We start from the raw sequence: 17,724 nt of genomic DNA, 5'->3' as shown, positions 1-17,724 counted from the left end.
GTTGTTTTGAAATTGATATTTTGTATCATTTTGAATCTTGTCACATCTTTTTATAAATCAGATGATTGCACACATAAAAAAATTAAAAAATAATAAAATGGACTTGGATTTATCTTTAGATCACTTAATTTCCATGCTGAGGAGTTCACATTACTGTCACCATAATAGGCACTGTCATCATTGACTTTTCCGGTGATGTAGTGCACAGACTTCTGCTTGAACCCCACAAATTGAATTCAGAGAACTGGTTGCTGTAGTTGATCAAACAGTGGCTCCCAAAAAGATATGTCCACTTCCTAATCCCTGGAACCTGTAAATGTGACCTTATTTGGAAAAAAGGGTCATCGTAGATGTAATTAAGGATCTTGAGATCATTCTGGGTTACATGGGTGAGCCCAAAAATCCAATTTCAAAGTGTCCTTACACATGAAGACAGAGGCAAGGATTGGAGTGATGCACCAGCAGGCCAGGACTTCCCGGAGCCACCGGAAGCTGGAAGAAGCAAGATATGATCCTCTCCCTACAGTCTTTGGGAGGTAGTCTGTCCCTGCTGACAACTTGATTTCTGGCTTCTAGACTCCAGATCTTTGAGAATTTCTCTTGTTTTAAGCCACCAAGTGTGTGGTGATTTATTATGGCAGCTCCAGGAAAGTAATACACACTTGCCAACTACAAGTCCGGGGCTTCCTAAATGAGAGGTGTTGGATGGGGCAAGGGAACTCAGAGTCAGTTCTGAAGAGCACTAGGGAAGTGGGTGGAGAGATGGGCGGGCCTCTGAGGTAGGAGGGGCCTCTGAGATTCTGGAGGAAGTGTTTACATATCCTCTGCACTGTGCTTCCATTTTAAAGGGACTGCTCATTTGCTTGTTTTCTCACCCATGCTTCCAGTCTTCCCTTCCTCCTATGTATGTGGTGAAGGGATGCCCCAAATTTGCCTTTTTCTTCTAACCTGTAGTATAAGAACAATTTGGACCTCAGAGTCAACCATGTTAGCAAACAATATTTCTTAAATTGTTATTTAACTATTTCTATTGTTAACTCAGCATTCATTTTCCCTTTACCATTCATTCTCACCCATTTGTCACATGACAGGCCAATGTTCTCTTAAGACTGGTAAATTCATTTACGGTGGATCAATCAGTCAAGCTGCACCCAGAAGACCACTCTTCAAAATTACTGGAACATTTGGTATTTCCAATATCAGAGTTTGCTAGCATCTGGAGAAATGCCTACTCATGTTCACACATTTGTGCATTCCTTCATTTGGTCTGTGAAGATGTTTGTTAGGCTTTGTGTGTGCCAGGCACTGTGTTGGGCACAGAATGCTCAGGTTCACAGAGCAGGCATAGTGCTGTCCTTCTGGAGCTGTGGGCACAGTAGCACATCTCGATCTTGACAGAGCAGACTTGGTGTTCTCTGAGATTAATTTGAGATCTAACTTCACTGGTTTTCTCTGGAACCCTTCCCTCTTCCCACCTGCATCAAAGCAACTTGGACTCCCAAAAGAAAGTTCTAATATCAATGAGGGTGTCCACAGAGCTTCTGGGAACGTCCCCTCCCCACTCACCCTCCACTTCCACAGGCATCTGGAGTACCTCTCCCCACCCCAAGTCAAGAAAGAGCCTGATTCAAAATCCACCAACAGCTGATTTGCACTGGATTTGTCACCCATGTGTAGCAATCTGAAGACTTAGCCCTCTAAAAGGGTCATTTGAGCTATCATAACATAAAGAACAACTCCGATTTTTGCCCTAAAGTGATAACAACATTCAGAGTGGGAATTGTACTTACGGAGAGCTTGACTAGCCAGTTACGCTTGTTTCTCACAAATAGTCTCTGCCTCTTCCCTCTAGCCACAACTTAGGTTTATTGAGATATTGCTCTGACCTGCACTGCTCTAAGCATATTTAGAAGTTATTAACTCATTTGCTCCGCCTAACAACCTGAGATTGGTGCTATCATTCCCATTTTACAAATGAAGAAACTGAGGTAAAGAGAGGTTAAGTTACTTCCCAGTTTTCAAAGTGGCAGAAAGGGTTTGGTAGTTTGGCTCCAGAGTCCACAGTTTTAAGCACTGTACCAGGCTGCCCTCACAGGGTCAAAGTATCAGGCATTGGTAACCTATGTGTGGCTGATGGTTGGTTAGCGAATCAGCAGTTGAACAACAAGAACCCAGGTTCTTTAACTACAGATACTCCTCTCTCTGCCCTGGGTCATATAAAAAAATAATTGTAGAAGAAAGGGAGATTGAAAAATAAAGTGCAAGGCAATGCAGTAAAGCCTCATTTTTCACTGATTTGAAAGACTTCTTGATCAGACAACACCCTCTCCAAAGTAGCCTTCCATACCCCACAGGGTGAGACCCAGCTGTGCTGACTTCTGCCTCGGAGCTTGCAGTCCTGAAGCATTGCCAGATGCAGTGTAGGAACCCTCAATACAGCAGCTGTTTATAACAGTTTGGGGAGGAAGCGAGCTACCTCGTTCCGTCTATGAACAATCAGAGACACAAGTAACAGGAGAGTTTAACTAGAACCTTTTTGTTCCTCAAGGTCTCAGTATAAAAGTCATGCTTTTAGTTCATTACTGTGACAAGACATGACAATTCACTGAGATGACTTCTAAACCGTGAAGGTGTGTTAGTAACCAAAATTTGGTTAGGACACATGTGAAATCGTGTGGGATTTCTTTGGAGTACACAATGCCTGGATACTGCATTCTTTTTAACGGAAGCAGGGTGTGGTTTGCGCATATAGGGTGGAGAGTTGTGGGTGCTCAGCAGGTAATTTATTTCGTGGTCATGGGCTGATGAGCACAAGGGTCCAAGGGCAGGCGGATCAAAAGAGAGGAGGACTGTGTGCCCAGGTGCTGTTTCTCTTACCCTAAGGCTGCCCGAGGCAATAGTTTTCATCCGGTAGGACACAGAAATGCTTCCCCTGATATACAGTGCCAGGAATCTAGAGGAAAACATGTCCTGGTTCTGTCTAGAACACTAGTAACAATTCCTGTGGAACGGCTTTCATTTTTTAAAAGAGAGAACTAGATGACTATTGTGTCATTTCCACAGCCAACAGTTTATAGGTCAAGATGATCTGGAGCTAAGAAATGTAATATTCATTATGACACAGCATGACAAAGAGAGTTTTGTTTGGTAAAGAATTTTCCTTTAATCAGAGGCCCAGGAAGGATGAATATAAAAAGGTCTTTAGCATTCCAAGACAAATTAGATGGCCCCCTCTCTGTCTCCCTTTCTTATCTTCCTAATTATTTATTCTGCACCCCTTACCCACCCACCGCCAAGAATGTAAACCACATGAAGGCAGGGATTTTTGTGTTTGCTCCTTGTGGTATTCCCTGTGCCTTGCACAAAGCCTGGCACATGGTCCCTCTTCAATACGTAAAAAAATGAAGAGTGAGTGAATTGTGATCTGAAGAACAACCCTCCCAAAAGAATTCATTTGTTAAAATAAGCTAGCGCATTGCCTATAAAGCAGCTTCCTTCATTAAGGGCAGGCCTGTAGGTTAACTTGCGATAGAGTCTGTGATTCCAGCATCCAGCCTAATGACATGGCTCTTCCACGGACAGTGCTCTCTGCTTCCCTCCACCAGTTGTTCTTCCCTGGCATTTGTTCTGGATCTGTAGTTATAGCTTTTCTTCCTGAGAATCCACCTGAGGAGAGGTTGTGTTTTTCTTACACTTGAAGCTTAGCAAATTGAGTAAAACCCACTTAGGCAAACACCTGACCATCTTTTGAATTGTAAGAGACCTGGAAGCTGAAGACCGATGTTGCTAATTTGAGGGATGCCTGGCAGCTCGGGCCCAGCTTTGGGCTCAGCGTGGCTTTCCCGGGCAGTCAGGACTGTCTCTGGATTCTGTCCTGGCTCAGCAGAAGTGCAGGGCAATGCCAGAGCGGCAGGGTGAAATGGATCCATGGCGGGCCATCCGTGGTGGGCACCTGGAAAACCCTCCTTACCGTGTCCTGGCCCATCTGGCATTCTAAGATCCTAGGATTGCTCGAAACCTAGTAAAAGGTGTCCAGAGGGCCCAGGGTTAACACGGCGTTGTTCCTCAGGTACAAGATTATGGTTTCCAATAAAATGATTTGTGATGCCTGAGGTGATTTTGTGGGAGAAAAAAAGGAAGATTAAAAAGGCTGTGTCAAAATAGTGTTTTGATTAGACCAGAAGCATAATTCTAGAAAATGGAAAGTAGTAGAAATGTAGCAGAAAATGAGCCTGGGGCCTACCCTCCCGGGATGAACCGAGGTCATAAATCATCCCCTCTGTCCCCAATTTTTCAAGTGTGATGTTTTTTTCTACATTTTGTAGACTTAAATATTCTACATTGTGGAAAAAATAGCTAATGCATAATCCCTTACGTTTAAGCTCATATTATTATATTTGCCATCTTTTTAATTTGGGGAAGATATTTCATCTACCCTGTTTTGGAATATATATGATCTTGTGCTTTACTTTCTTATGAAGGAGGGGAGAGTAAATCAATAAGCTCCTTGGTTTAGGGGGAACTAATTACTAAATTTCCCTCCAGTTCTGCAGGCTGACAACAGGCTGTTTCCTTCCTGACAACTGAACTTTGCATCCCAACCTCCATTAGTCTTAATAGAAGCCATGCATTCTCTCCCCGTCGCTGTGATATAAGAATAATTTTTCCTCTGAGTGGAATAATGGTTGTGAAGTCATTTAGGTATTCACAGAAAAAAATAGCCTTTTGCTGTTGTTTTTTATCGATTCCCAGAATGAGGCTAAGAGTAACCCTGCTCCATTTTACCGTAAATACTATTAATCGAGAGAGGAGTTCTAGTGTAGAGAGACGATTGATTTGAATTTAAATGAGTTAATATTCAGAATTTCCATCAAGACTCAGATAAAACAACAAAATCATCCAGTGACTGTGGCTAAATTGTAGAGCTTCTGTTTAGACTGAACAAAAGCTTGCATCTTCAGTGCACCAGATATGAAAAAAGATCGTAAACACTCCACTCCCCAATCCTGTTGTACATGAGATCCCAAAAGTACATGCTTCACCTCCACCATTACTGATTTATTCATTCCTGACCTCATTCCCAAGGCAGCTCACCCATTTCTTCCACCTGTCCAGAACCAATGTCTTCTTTTAAATGAGAATTTTTCACTCCAGAAAAATAGGTTGACTTTTGAATTTGACAAAGTAGAGGTTGGAGTTATGGTGCTGTTTTAAGAGAAGTGGGGAGGCCAGATTCCCAATCTACATAATAATTCAACAGAATTTAAAGCTGTCTTTAGCACTTTGCATTAGAAGCAAGTAATTACCTCCAACTGGAATGAAATGAGGGTCAAGAATGGTTTCAAGCAATCAAGTGGAAGTGTTACTTGCTTTATTGAACATGCTAATACAAAGCTGTATTCAGAAGAGTTAAAGGAGAAAAATTCCTCCAACCCAAATTGCTTTCTGAGCTTTTTTGCAAGAGTGGGCCAGAATGTTGTGTAGCTGATAAAAAGTCTCAGTTGTTTAGTGTTAACACTTTAAATGACTTCACCTAGGAATTTTAGTGATTCTGGACTTATACTTTTGTATCTAATTTTAATGATGCGTTCTCTGTACCTAAGGATAAGTGCACATCCATTCTCTGTGCATGTAACTTAACTATGTATCTCAAATGGGTGTGCCTATTTCAAATGGTTAGCTTGGCATCCTACCAGATTATAAAATTAATTTAAGTAGATATGAATTATACAATTTTAGTAGGTGGAAATATTCGCTGAGTCAGTTTCTTCTTGTGAAATACTAGACTTATAAACATACTTATCCAAACTCAAACACATTTTTTATTTACTCAGGCATCCATGATTCTAATCTGCATGGGCAGCAATTCAAATTCATAACAAGAATTTATTTATTAGCAACAATTTAACTTAAAGAATAAAAATGCAATCAGATCCAGAATTCATGAATTTGCTTTTTCTTTTTTTTTTTTTTTTTTTCATTAGACACTAACCAAAGTCTAGGATGAGTACTTTATACACCTAGGTTGATCATAATATAAATAATTCTGGCTTAAGAATTATGTCTTGTAGCTTTTTAAAAAATGTTCTCTATCATATAACGGGAAATAAGTGGATGTTAAACTTGGTTAAATGATTCAAAAAGACAATGTAAGTGAGACAAACTATTTAACACATCATGAAGTGGGCAGTCTCTATTTTCAAGGGTCCAGAGAACTGCAAAATGGGGTGGAAGCAGGAAGCTTTCATAGGATGAAGAATAAGGAACAGGAAGAAGGAAATTTAAGTGGATTAGGAAAAAGAAAGTAAACATAGAGCCCAGAGTTGGCTTGGTGTTTGGGATTGGCTGACTGGATAAACCATGTTCCTGGTCAAGTGCAGCAGCTACAGGGACATGAAAGTTCTCCAGGTCTGTTTGCTGGCATGACATCACCAGGCAGGAGCAGCTCCATCTTGGGCCTAGAAGTTCATTTGGACAGCTCTTTAAATAAGTACATTGATTTTATTTTTTTATTTTTTATTTTTTTTTTGGTTTATTTTATTTTATTTTTTAATAAAATTTTTTTTTAATATTTATTAATTTTTGAGGGGGGGCAGAGAGAGAGAGAAGGAGCTGTCAGCATATAGCTCAACATGGGGATCGAACTCACAGACCACGAGATCATGACCTGAGCCGAAGGTGGAAGCTTAATCGTCTGAGCCACCCAGGCGCCCCTAAATAAGTAACTTTAAGTGATAGATTGTTAAAATTTAAATTAGATCATGGTTATTAAAAAGTTACAAAATTATTGAAGGTTTATAGTTCAAAGCCATCTGAAGTATTTAATTCACCTTAAAAGTTTTATCCTTTATCTTAAAAAGTTTTTTCTAGTACACATTAAAACAAACAAACAAAAGGGAACAGTTAGGTAAAACTAGGACTTTGGAAAAAGTGTTCAAAGCAGAGGAGAAAATTTGGGCATGTGTATAAATTCCCCTCAAATCCCTCTCTATTGCAAAAGTTTTATCTTTCATCTTAAAAGTTTTTTCTAGTACACATTAAAACAAACAAAAAAAGGGGAACAGTTAGGTAAAACTAGGACTTTGGAGAAAGTGTTCAAAGCAGAGGAGAAAATTTGTGTGTGTGTATAAATTCCCCTCAAATCCCTCTCTATTGCACTGACACATTCATATTGTGAAGCAAGATAATTGGAGAGGATCTCTGGAAAAATGCAAAATTGTTAATTCTGCAGAAGTCTCCTGTAACCCTTGCTTGGCCCCCTTTTCATCCCCTGATGAGATGGACTTGATAGATCAGAGGAAAATTTGGGAAAGGGTAACAAATAAACCCTAAGAGTACATTGTTTACACATTAAGGGTTTATCTGCACTCACTCAAAGTCCAAAATGAACCGGATGTCCCTTTCCATCTTGTAACCGGCAAGGTTTAAGTGCATCAAAGAAAGAGAGAGCTGAAAGTTGTTCCAAGTGTTTGTAACGGCCAGGTTGAAAAAAGCTTGGTGATACTTTCTCCCACATTTCACTGACCGCACTCAGCCACATTATCCCGACCTAATGCAGTGGAGGTGGGGCAATGTGAGGCCAGCAAGAGGACATGAGGTGGGACTTACAGTCTCTGCAACAGGACATTTGCTGACTCCCTTATGCTCATCCTACCTTGGCAGCCAGCTCCCTGTTTTCTCTCCTCTGAACCAACAAACCTCCAAAGAAAGAAAATTTCAGGGCGCCTGGATCGCTCAGTCGGGTTAAACATCCATCTCTTGATTTCGACTCAGATCATGATCTCATAGTTCATGAGTTTGAGCCCCAAGTTGGGCTCTGTGCTCTCAGCGGATTCTCTCTGGGATTGGGATCTCTCTCTCTACCTCTCTCTCTGCCCCTCCCTGACTCATACTTTCAGTCTTTCTCAAAATAAATAAATAAACTTGAAAGGAAAGAAGGAAGGAAGGAAGGGAGGAATGAAAGAAGGAAACTTTCCAATGAGAGAGAAAGAGAGATTGAATGAGAACACTGGCTCCCGTACCATGCCCAAGAGCATAAAATTCCAGAGTGGTGCCATATTTCAGTGTTACACACTCCAGGTCATCCTGCACATCATTTCTTAAAGACTAAAAAGAGAAGAAGATAGAGCAATCAAAATGAGAATATATGTTTACACTATTGAAATAACAACATAAATAAGAACGTAGCTCTCAATCTGCTTCCTTTCCTCTGGGTAATTACTCCCACTGTAGTGAGTATGATAAAGTGTACGTCTGACTCCCTTATTCCAGAAATACATTAAGAACCTTAAGCTTCCTCATTCTTAAGCCACCTGGTTATCGACCTTATCTTCATTTCTTAAAGGGTACCTACTATTGAGCCATTTCTTATTCTCCTGAATATTCGGTGATGTCGTGGTCATCAGCATGAGTGACACTTTCTGGACTCGTCCAACCAACATTTTGAATGTCTTCCAAGTGCCAGGCCTTGTGCCAGCTTGTTTCTGAGGCTGCACTCCTCTCCAGGACTCATGGTCTAGCAGCTTCTGTCTGAGTCCAGACAGTTATGCTATGGGAAACATAACCACTGTTTCTTGTAACCCACACCCTGAGGTGTGCTGCAGGGTCTGTGCTGAGCCATAAAATGGGAAGGTTCTCTGAGGTAAGCAAAGGTTTCCAATGCTTACTTACTGCTCCCAAATAGTCACATCCAGGATGGGATGGCCCATACATTAAAGACAAAATATTTGCTATTCTTATGGAAGTGAAGAATTGGGATTAGTTTTTCCCAAAGCAAACTTCAGCACTCTCCAGTCTCTCTCAGACTTTATTTGGTGATTAGGGGGCAGGGGAGAGAACAATGTTCTGAACATTGACTGTGCCTGTCTGGGGCTCACTTGTACCATCAGAGATGCTCCTTGCCGGCCATAATGCTGGCCCATAGTGGGTGGGCCTGGAGTGGGGGCAGTAGCTTGAGGAGGTACGCTCCCTAGACTCAGCTCTTCCATTAATTAGCTCTGCAACCTTGGAGGAGTCCTTTGGCCTCTGTGAGCTCCAGTTCCCTCATGTGTAAAATCAAATGCTTGGACTAGACATGGCTCTCCCAGCTGTGACACCCTGTTGTTCTAGCCTTCTGTATTTCTGCCTCTGTAATTGAGGTCAGCAGCCCTGTGTCATATGGGGTCTGCAGGGAGAATGTATTGGAGCAGTGTCACCAGGATGATCACCTCAAAAGGCATTCACCCCACAGTGACTTGCCAAGAGAAAAACCATTGGACACATCACCTCTAGAACTCTTTGGCATTGTTTTTTTGTTTTTTTTCCCTACAACTTCCAGGTGTTCACTATGGTCACAAACTGAGAAAGGAAATAAATAATCCTTCTCCAGCCAGTAAAGCCAACAGGTAGAAAGGTTGGGTTTCTTTATACCCATGAATATGTCACTGAGATAGCCATGGCAAAGGATGCTTAGCCCATGGGTGACGGAGAGTCAATGGGTTTATAGAGAGAAAGTTATCAAAAGCAAAGAGTTGCCTGTCACTGGGAGCCCAAATCAGCCCAAGCAGACTTAACCATGCAATATTGTGTACTTACAGACCTAGAGTGTCAGAGGCTGAGTCTCCCCCCGACATTTACACACATTTTGCAGACAAGAGAACTGAAGCCCAGAGAGGATGACCAGCTCAACGTGATGAACAATAGGCAGAACTGAGATGAAACCTGTTATCTTCTGACTCCTGACTCAGAGGTCCATAGTCTTATACTATCCTGCACTAGAGAATTCATAGACATACTCATGGAAACCTGAATATGTTATCAAGAATAGTAGTGTGATGATAATGCCGATAATGGTCATTGTACGTACCACATATTTATACTTTATGCATATCACATGTGTTACATATACACTCATACACACATACCCCATTTATTGAGTAGCCAACGTTAGCCAGGCACTTTGCTAGTCATTTAATATACCTGCTTGTGTATTTTACGATGACTCTATAAGATATAATCCCTTTATTATTATTCCCATTTTATAGGTGAGAAAATTGAGGCTTAGAGAGATGACATGACTCATTCATTTGATGACAAGTAGCCACTCATTCCATTGAACCAATTGTTTTAAGTTCTTACTGTGTACAGGCATTAAACTAGTCACTGTGGTGGAATTTAGAAATAAATTAGGAAAGAGCTTTGCCTTCAAAGTGATGACAGAGATGTCTGACATAAACCATACACCTATATAACAGCAATATAAAGGAGAAATAAGACTGATGTCAGAAGAAAGATCTGACTACATTCCAGGGGAATTCAGAGCAAGGGATGTATTTTTTTCATATTGAATGGATCAAGGGAGGAACGACAAGAATCAGGAGGTAGCTGAACTGATCCTCAAAAGAAGGATAAGTAGCGGGCACTAAAACTGGGGTAGAAAGCCTGATCTCTGGTACTGTAGCCAGTACATGGCTACAACAAAGGGACAGTGAGTATAAAACCTTTAGTAAATAAGGACCCAATATGACTAATCTCATGAACCACTTGCTATAAAGAAATCTGACTTTCTGATTTTGTTATACTGAAAGAAATGGGAAAACCATTAGAAAACTTGTGAAGTTGGTGTCCAAACTAAAAGCAAAGTGGAACTGACCCCAACACCATGAGCATCTCTTCATAGGAGAAGAAACTAGAGCATTTTCCTGTACAGTCCACAGGATTTATAGTTGTAACAGGTCGTTGATTCTGAACCCAGAAATCTGAACAGAGTGGGTCAAATCAACCTCCTAGAAAGAGAGGATCCACAGAAGAAAAAAGCCTGATGCAACACAATTAACCTACATCACCACTTTACAGAAGAGCGGTGGTTTGTCCCCCATGGAAGTAAGAACAAAAAGAGAAGATTGGGCTGAAACCAGTGTCGTGCTGGTAAATGTTTAAACACTAGTTCTTTTTTTTTTTAATATGCATATATACATGCTTAAGTTTATTACATATTTTATTAATATAAAGGCAGCACACAATTTACCAGTAGAGATAAGATATCCAATACTCTTTGTTGTAAATTCCCTATAACCGATTCGTTCTCACAGAATGCTTTCATGGATTTTTGCAAAATTCGTGTGTCTGTAGCCAACATCTGCTTGCAGTTAGTTGAGTGAGTGTAGTTCCACCATGAATGGGGTTGATATTTTTGGTTATTTAATGGGTTAAATGAAAGTGAAACAAAAATACCTGTGTTGGAACTTTCCTCACTCCTCAATAACACAAGAGACTTCTTGGCTGTATCAAACAGTAATTGTCAAATAATACTAGAAGACTAGTTTTTCAATTTTGTGCTATGCATGATATGAGGGCTACAGACAAAACACATTTTTATCTACAATAGTAACATTTTCTCCATCACTTTGGTAACAATCCACAGAACAATAAACTAAGTTCTGACTTGTAATATTTGCTTATTTCTGTGATACAAATACTCCCAAATGGCTGGTTTCCAGCTACCAAAGAGATATCACTGAGTGCAGAGTAAGGAAGACAGGCATAAGAGCAGACCTTCTATGATATATACTCTACATAGAAGAACTTTGTCAGATGTGTGGTTTGCAAGTTTTTCCTCCCAGTCTGTAACTTGTCTTTTCATTCCCTTAAAAGAGTCTTTCACAGCACAAAAATTTTTAATTTTGATGAAACCCAGTTTATCAATATTTTCTTTCATGGATCATGTCTTTAGTATCGTGTCTAAGAACTCCTCACATAAGTTTAGGTTCTGAAGATTTTTCTCCTATGTTTTCTTATAAAAGTTATAAAGCTTTCCATTTTTTATTTAAATCCATGATCCATTTTGAATTCATTTTTATGTGGTGTGAGGCTTTAAGTCCAGGTTCATTTTGTTGCCTATAGATGTCCAACTGTACCAGCACCATTTGCTTAAAAGATGATCTTTTCTCCATTGAAATTCCTTTATTTTCATATAACTTATCTTCTTGAAAGTTTGTTAGTAATGGTTGTGGTTTGACGTCTAGCTCACAAAGTCCCTGAGAATTTGATCATGGGTTCTGGAAGCCAGTACGGGCTGGCTCCTGCACACTGTTGATTTAAACCATGTTGCACGGTTTTGATTTGGGGGAAAACAAGCAGTCATGGAGATGCTTAGGGATGGTGAGCATGCACAAATACTGCAGTATAGAACATAAAACATTATAAAAGCATTAGGGCCCAGAGGTGGCATTAGTACCATCTTGTAGAAAATTAAAACTCAAGTTTGAAACTCACACTCATTAGCTATGGGGAGAGGGAGTAAGAATTGAATGTAATTCCTACTATTCATTTGAAATTGCTTAATTAATAGGTTTCCTTCATACTGATTGCATGGCCAGGCAGCTTGGTAAAGCAGTCATGGCTTCTGTGGTCAAACGAAGCTGGGTTTCAGTCTTGGCTTTGACATTTCCCAGCCTTGAAGAAACACCTCACTGACGTTTAGTCTCCCGTAGTGTTAAAATGGAGAGAAGAATCAAAAGCTGTGTCCATTAACTTATTGAATACTTGATGAACTCCAGGCTATGTAGAAGGATGAAGGATATGGCAGTGAGCAAAGTCATCATGTTTTTTGCCCTCATAGAACTCAAAGTCCAGTGGGAAGGTAGACAATGGAAAATAAGCACACTAGTAAATAAAATGGTATTACAATTGTGGTAAGTGTCATAAAGAAAAAGAAAAGCAGATGCTATGATTCAAACAGTCAAACAAAAACCCCAACACAGTTCCAGTAACGGAGGTTGCTAAGTGGTAGCTATTTTTTTTTTTTTATTACAGATTTGGGTAAGTTTCAGAGTGGCACGGGCAGAGGTTTGGAGACCTCATTTGAAGGCCTATGAGTCATTTTTGCTGAGTATTGTAATGCCCACTTTGCTTATAAAGCTAAATTGGATATACTTAAAGGCCCACTCCTGCTCTAAGAAACAGTGACCAACAAATGTGTCAAGCAGGGATTTGTTACATAAAGACATAGATAAATTCAATCAATATGGTAGTCATTAGGTCTGATGTTATATATATTTATATTTTTAGTAACATTTTTCTAGCATAGTCCCTAGTCACTGTGCCCTTTTCAAAATGGACTAAATTATGAAAAAGTACTTAGGGAGCTAGAATCTGGAAACCTGGGACAATGAGGTGACTGCTGCAGTGTTTACCGATTTTATTTTCAACTATTATACATGTCAGATTTTGTTCAGAAGTACTTTATTGTTAATCAATGTTTTTTTGTAATGAAGTCCATAAATCCACAGTAAGTAAACATTCAAACTTGTTGATGTCCTTCTGCTTTCCTGCTTGAGTTTATGTGTTTTCATCAGAATCGAAGTCTTTTTTTCTTTTTCTTTTTTTTTTTTTTTTTTTTTTACTGGTTTTCCACGAAGCCTCCCCTGACTTACTGAACAACCAGCCACTGTTGGCTGCCTGGAAGGAGAAGATGAGGGCAGGAGCTGTGGAGAGGCCTGAGTGCTTCTGCTTCTTGGCTGGCCCTTTTATCCTTCAGAACAAAAGGATTCATCTTTCCTCTCTACCAGTAGGTCTATTTTTTTTTTCAGTGGGAAGATGGAAGACTAAGAGGGATATGGTCAGTTTTTTTTTGTTTGTTTCCCTTCTTTCATTTTTTCTGATTGACAAATTAGGACTATCTTATTGTGGAAAATTTGGAAAATAGCAGAAGCTACAAAGGATAAAATAAAAATTATCAGTGGTTCTATTGTTAGCAGAATTCTTCCCCCCAGACCTTGAAATACTGGGCATGATAATTCCAAAACTTCAGAGTTCAGCTCCGTTAAAGTCATTGCTTCTGTGTCTACCACGGGTTAAGACCAATGGTAGAAGCCATGTACCTATCCAAGGAATAAGTACGGCTTAAATATGGACGATGTGGTGTTGCAGGTATTATTCCAAGTACTTGACAGATTCATTTCTTACAACAACCCTGTAAGAGTCCTCCTATTACCCCCATTTTTCTAGAGTCACAGAGGCAGTCAGACACATAACCTAAATTCTGACTCAAGAAAACCAGTTCCAAGTCCACAGGCTAACTGACTTTCTTGGACTACAGAAAGCTGACCTCCTCCACTCTCCCCAACACATCCCCTTCTTTGTTTCTTTGTCTCCATCCATGCCTAATATTGAGTTTCTTCCTATTGTGCTTTGTTACATGATACGCTCTATCACTCCTGTGAATGAAGAATCTGTTTTGTCTCTTTATCCTCTTGGAACTTTCCTTTCACTCACTTCTACTGAAGTCCAAGTGCATTTCCATGGTGTAAACTATAACTCCCAACTGTCTCCCCAGTTCTGAACATCTAGGCAGTTTTACACAAAGTCATCTGCAACCCTGAGCATACATTTGGGGAGGTGGGGGGGTAGGTGCTTAAGTGCACCTGTTAATGGTATTTCTGAGGTTATGGAGGCCAGCAACCCCTTACAATATTAGGAAGATAAACTATTTCTCTGATTTTTTTTCTGTGCATACAGTTTTTATAGTTTATTTTTATTTTTTCCCAAATTGAGATTTTGAAATATTTCAGACCTGCAGAAAAATTGAAAGTATTTTCATTAAATAGTTTTTACCTTTACCTTTATGTACCTAGTTTCTCAGGACTGCCATAATAATTACTACAACTTGAGTGACTTAAACAACAGAAATTTACTGTCTTATAGTATGGACTCTGAAATCAAGGTGTCAGAAGGGCTACACTCCCTTTGAAGGCTCTAAGGAAGATTCTTCATTGCCTCTTTCTAATTTCTGGTGATTGTTTGATGTCTTTGGCATTCCTTGGCTTATATCACTCTGCCTCCATTGTCATAGCCTTCCCCCTGTGTGTGTCGCCGTGTTTCCTCTCTTCTTCTTTTTTATTTTTATTTTTATTTTTTTTTAATATTTTTTTAATGCTTATTTATTTTTGAGACAGAGAGAGACAGAGCATGAACAGGGGAGGGTCAGAGAGAGAGGGAGACACAGAATCTGAAACAGGCTCCAGGCTCTGAGCTGTCAGCACAGAGCCCGACGTGGGGCTCGAACTCACGGACCGTGAGATCATGACCTGAGCTGAAGTCGGACGCTTAACCGACAAGCCACCCAGGTGCCCCTCCTCTCTTCTTCTTATAAAGATAGCAGTCATATTGGATTTAAGGTCCACACAGTATAATCCTGTGTGCATGTCTGTATCTAAACTTCTTCTTTTGATAAGGACACCAGTTATGTTGGATTAGAGGCCCATCTTTGCCCAATATGGCTTCATTTAAATTTAGCTAATTATATCTACAAAGACCCTACTTCCAAATAAGGTCACATTCTGGGCTTCTGGAACTGCTTAACCCAGCACACATACATCCATTAATTATTAACATGCATGCATGCATCCATCCATCCATCCATCCATCCCCACACACAATTTTATTGATCTATATAAAAGTTAGTACTAGACAGGACACTTCACCCCTAAATACTTTGGTCAGCTGGTATCTGCTAAGAAAAAAAGACATTGTCCTGCATAATCACCATATAATAATGACAACATAATAAACTTAGCATTTGATACCATAATTTATCTAAGATACAGACAATATTTTATTTCAAAAGTATTCTTTATAGTAATGGGTTTTTTTCCAAATCTGGTTCTAATAAAAGATCAGACATTGCATTTATTTGTTATGTCTCTTTAGTCTCCTAGACTAGAAAAAAAAACTAGAAGAAAAACACACACCTTTTTTTTATGTCACTGACATTTTTGAAAATTCCAAATCAGTTAGTTGTCTTTGAAAATGTTCCATATTCTAGATTTGTCTGGTTATTTCTTCATGATTCGATTCAGGTTAAATATTTTTGGAAAGAATACTACATAGGCGACATTGTATGCCCCTATTCTATCACACCAGGAGGCTCACAGTGTCCATTTGCTCCATTGCCGGTGATGCTAAACAGGACTAAGGTGCTGAGAGCCTCCTCTCTCCATTGTAATGGGGTTCCCAATGATCCTCAGTTTATTTAATTCTTGTTTCATATTTTCTTTTAAAATTGGTCTATTTCTGTTCTAAACTTTTGAATTCCTGATTAGGGATGTTTTAAAAATACATGGAAGTGCTTTTTTTTAATGGACATTTAATTCAGTTTGGGATTGTGCTTCAGTTTTCTTCTGCTTTGTAGTTTTGCATTGAAGAATTTTGACCCTCATTTTCCAAGGTCTTACTGTGACTGTGGGGATGTTATCTGCTGTTTTAACTCTGAATTATCTCCTATTTTCCTGGACCAGCGTTAGCAGGTCCTGTGTAGCAGATTCTGCGTAGACAGTGGTAAGGTTTGGGGGAGGCTCACTTGGTTTCCTAGTTCAAGAGCACTGTCTTTTGTTGATATAGTTAAGGGTACTTTTAAATAGGTCTTACTGGGCACCTGGGTGGCTCAGTCGGTTAAGCTCTGACTTCAGCTCAGGTCACGATCTCATGGTTCGTGGGTTCGAGCCCAGCGTTGGGCTATGCTCTGACAACTTGGAGCCTGGAGCCTGTTTCAGAATCTGTGTCTGCCTCTCTCTGTCTCTCTCTGCCCCTCCCCCACTTGCGTGCTCGCGTGCTCTCTCTCTCTCAAAAATAAATAAGTAAAAACTTAGAAAAATTGCTTAAAATAGATCGCACCTTTTGTTGGGGGTGAGGAGTGCCTTCTCCTTTTCTGATGGACCCTTAATCTCAAACACTTGCTCCCCTCCTTGACTCTACCACCGAGGCTCCAAGGACACCTCCCTCTCCCCAAGGAGGTACCTTTCCAAAGAACCTTTGTGCAAGCCCTCCTTTTGTGACCCCAGTAGTGGTGCCTGATCCAGCAGGTTGTAGACCTTTGTCAGTGTTGATCCTCTCAGAGCGTGACATTTTCCTATCAGGAATGATTTTTACCTGTGCGCTGTGCCGTCTGTCCTCTGCCCCAAGCCGACTCAGCTCCAGCAAGGTTTCAGTGCAGGCTCCGCAGACTCCAGATTTTTCTTTCCCTATCTCTGTGTAAATTGAGATTTGTAGCATTCTCTGTCTCCTAGTTATGCTGTAGACAGGGGTTATGGTGGTTTTATTTGCCTTCCTTATTGATCTCTATAGGTTTTGGAGGATATGTGTGGACAAATCCATATTTAGTTAATGTAGAGAAACTCAAAACCTGCATATATTTATTCTTACTTTCTTGGGGTTTTAATGTAAATACAATTGTATACTTTGTATTTTTTAAATCTGTAGTGGTAGCATAATTATATCTATGTTGTTCTCTTTTTTGTGGTTTGCTTTTTACATTTAACTCTTTAAATCTTCTGGAAGTATTCCTTGCTTTTTAAAAAATTTTTTAATGTTTATTTATTTTTGAGAGAGGGAGAGAGGCAGAGTGCTAGTGGGGGAAGGGCAGAGAGAGAATATGAGAGACAGAATGTGAAGCAGGCTCCAGGCTCTGAGCTATCAGCACAGAGCCAGCCCCGGGGCTCTACCCTACAAACCGCAAGATCATGACCTCAGTCAAAGTTGGATGCTTAACCCACTGAGCCACCGAGGTGCCCTGTATTCCTTGCTTTTGGCTTGCTTCTCTTCTGGCCTGTGGGTACAGTAGAACATAAGGAATCTTGGCCTAGTTTGCTTAGAAATGGAAGATGCTTAGAGCAAAAAAAGTGCAAACTAGGGCCTCGCCCAAATGTGGCTGATGCTTTCTGAAGCACAAAATGGACAGAGCCTAGATTA

General features: G+C 40.1%; 1 protein-coding gene across 1 annotated transcript in view; it reads left to right on the top strand.

Moving 5' to 3' along the window:
• ST6GALNAC5 (ST6 N-acetylgalactosaminide alpha-2,6-sialyltransferase 5) overlaps positions 1–17,724 on the top strand; it is a 175,584-nt gene that overhangs the window by 72,505 nt on the left and 85,355 nt on the right. The gene's annotated exons all lie outside the window — the stretch shown is intronic.

This window comes from Panthera pardus, unplaced genomic scaffold (genome assembly GCF_024362965.1).
Source record: "Panthera pardus isolate Hobbes unplaced genomic scaffold, ASM2436296v1 HiC_scaffold_11, whole genome shotgun sequence".
NCBI lineage: Eukaryota > Metazoa > Chordata > Mammalia > Carnivora > Felidae > Panthera > Panthera pardus.
This window is presented reverse-complemented; position numbering and strand designations above follow the sequence as displayed.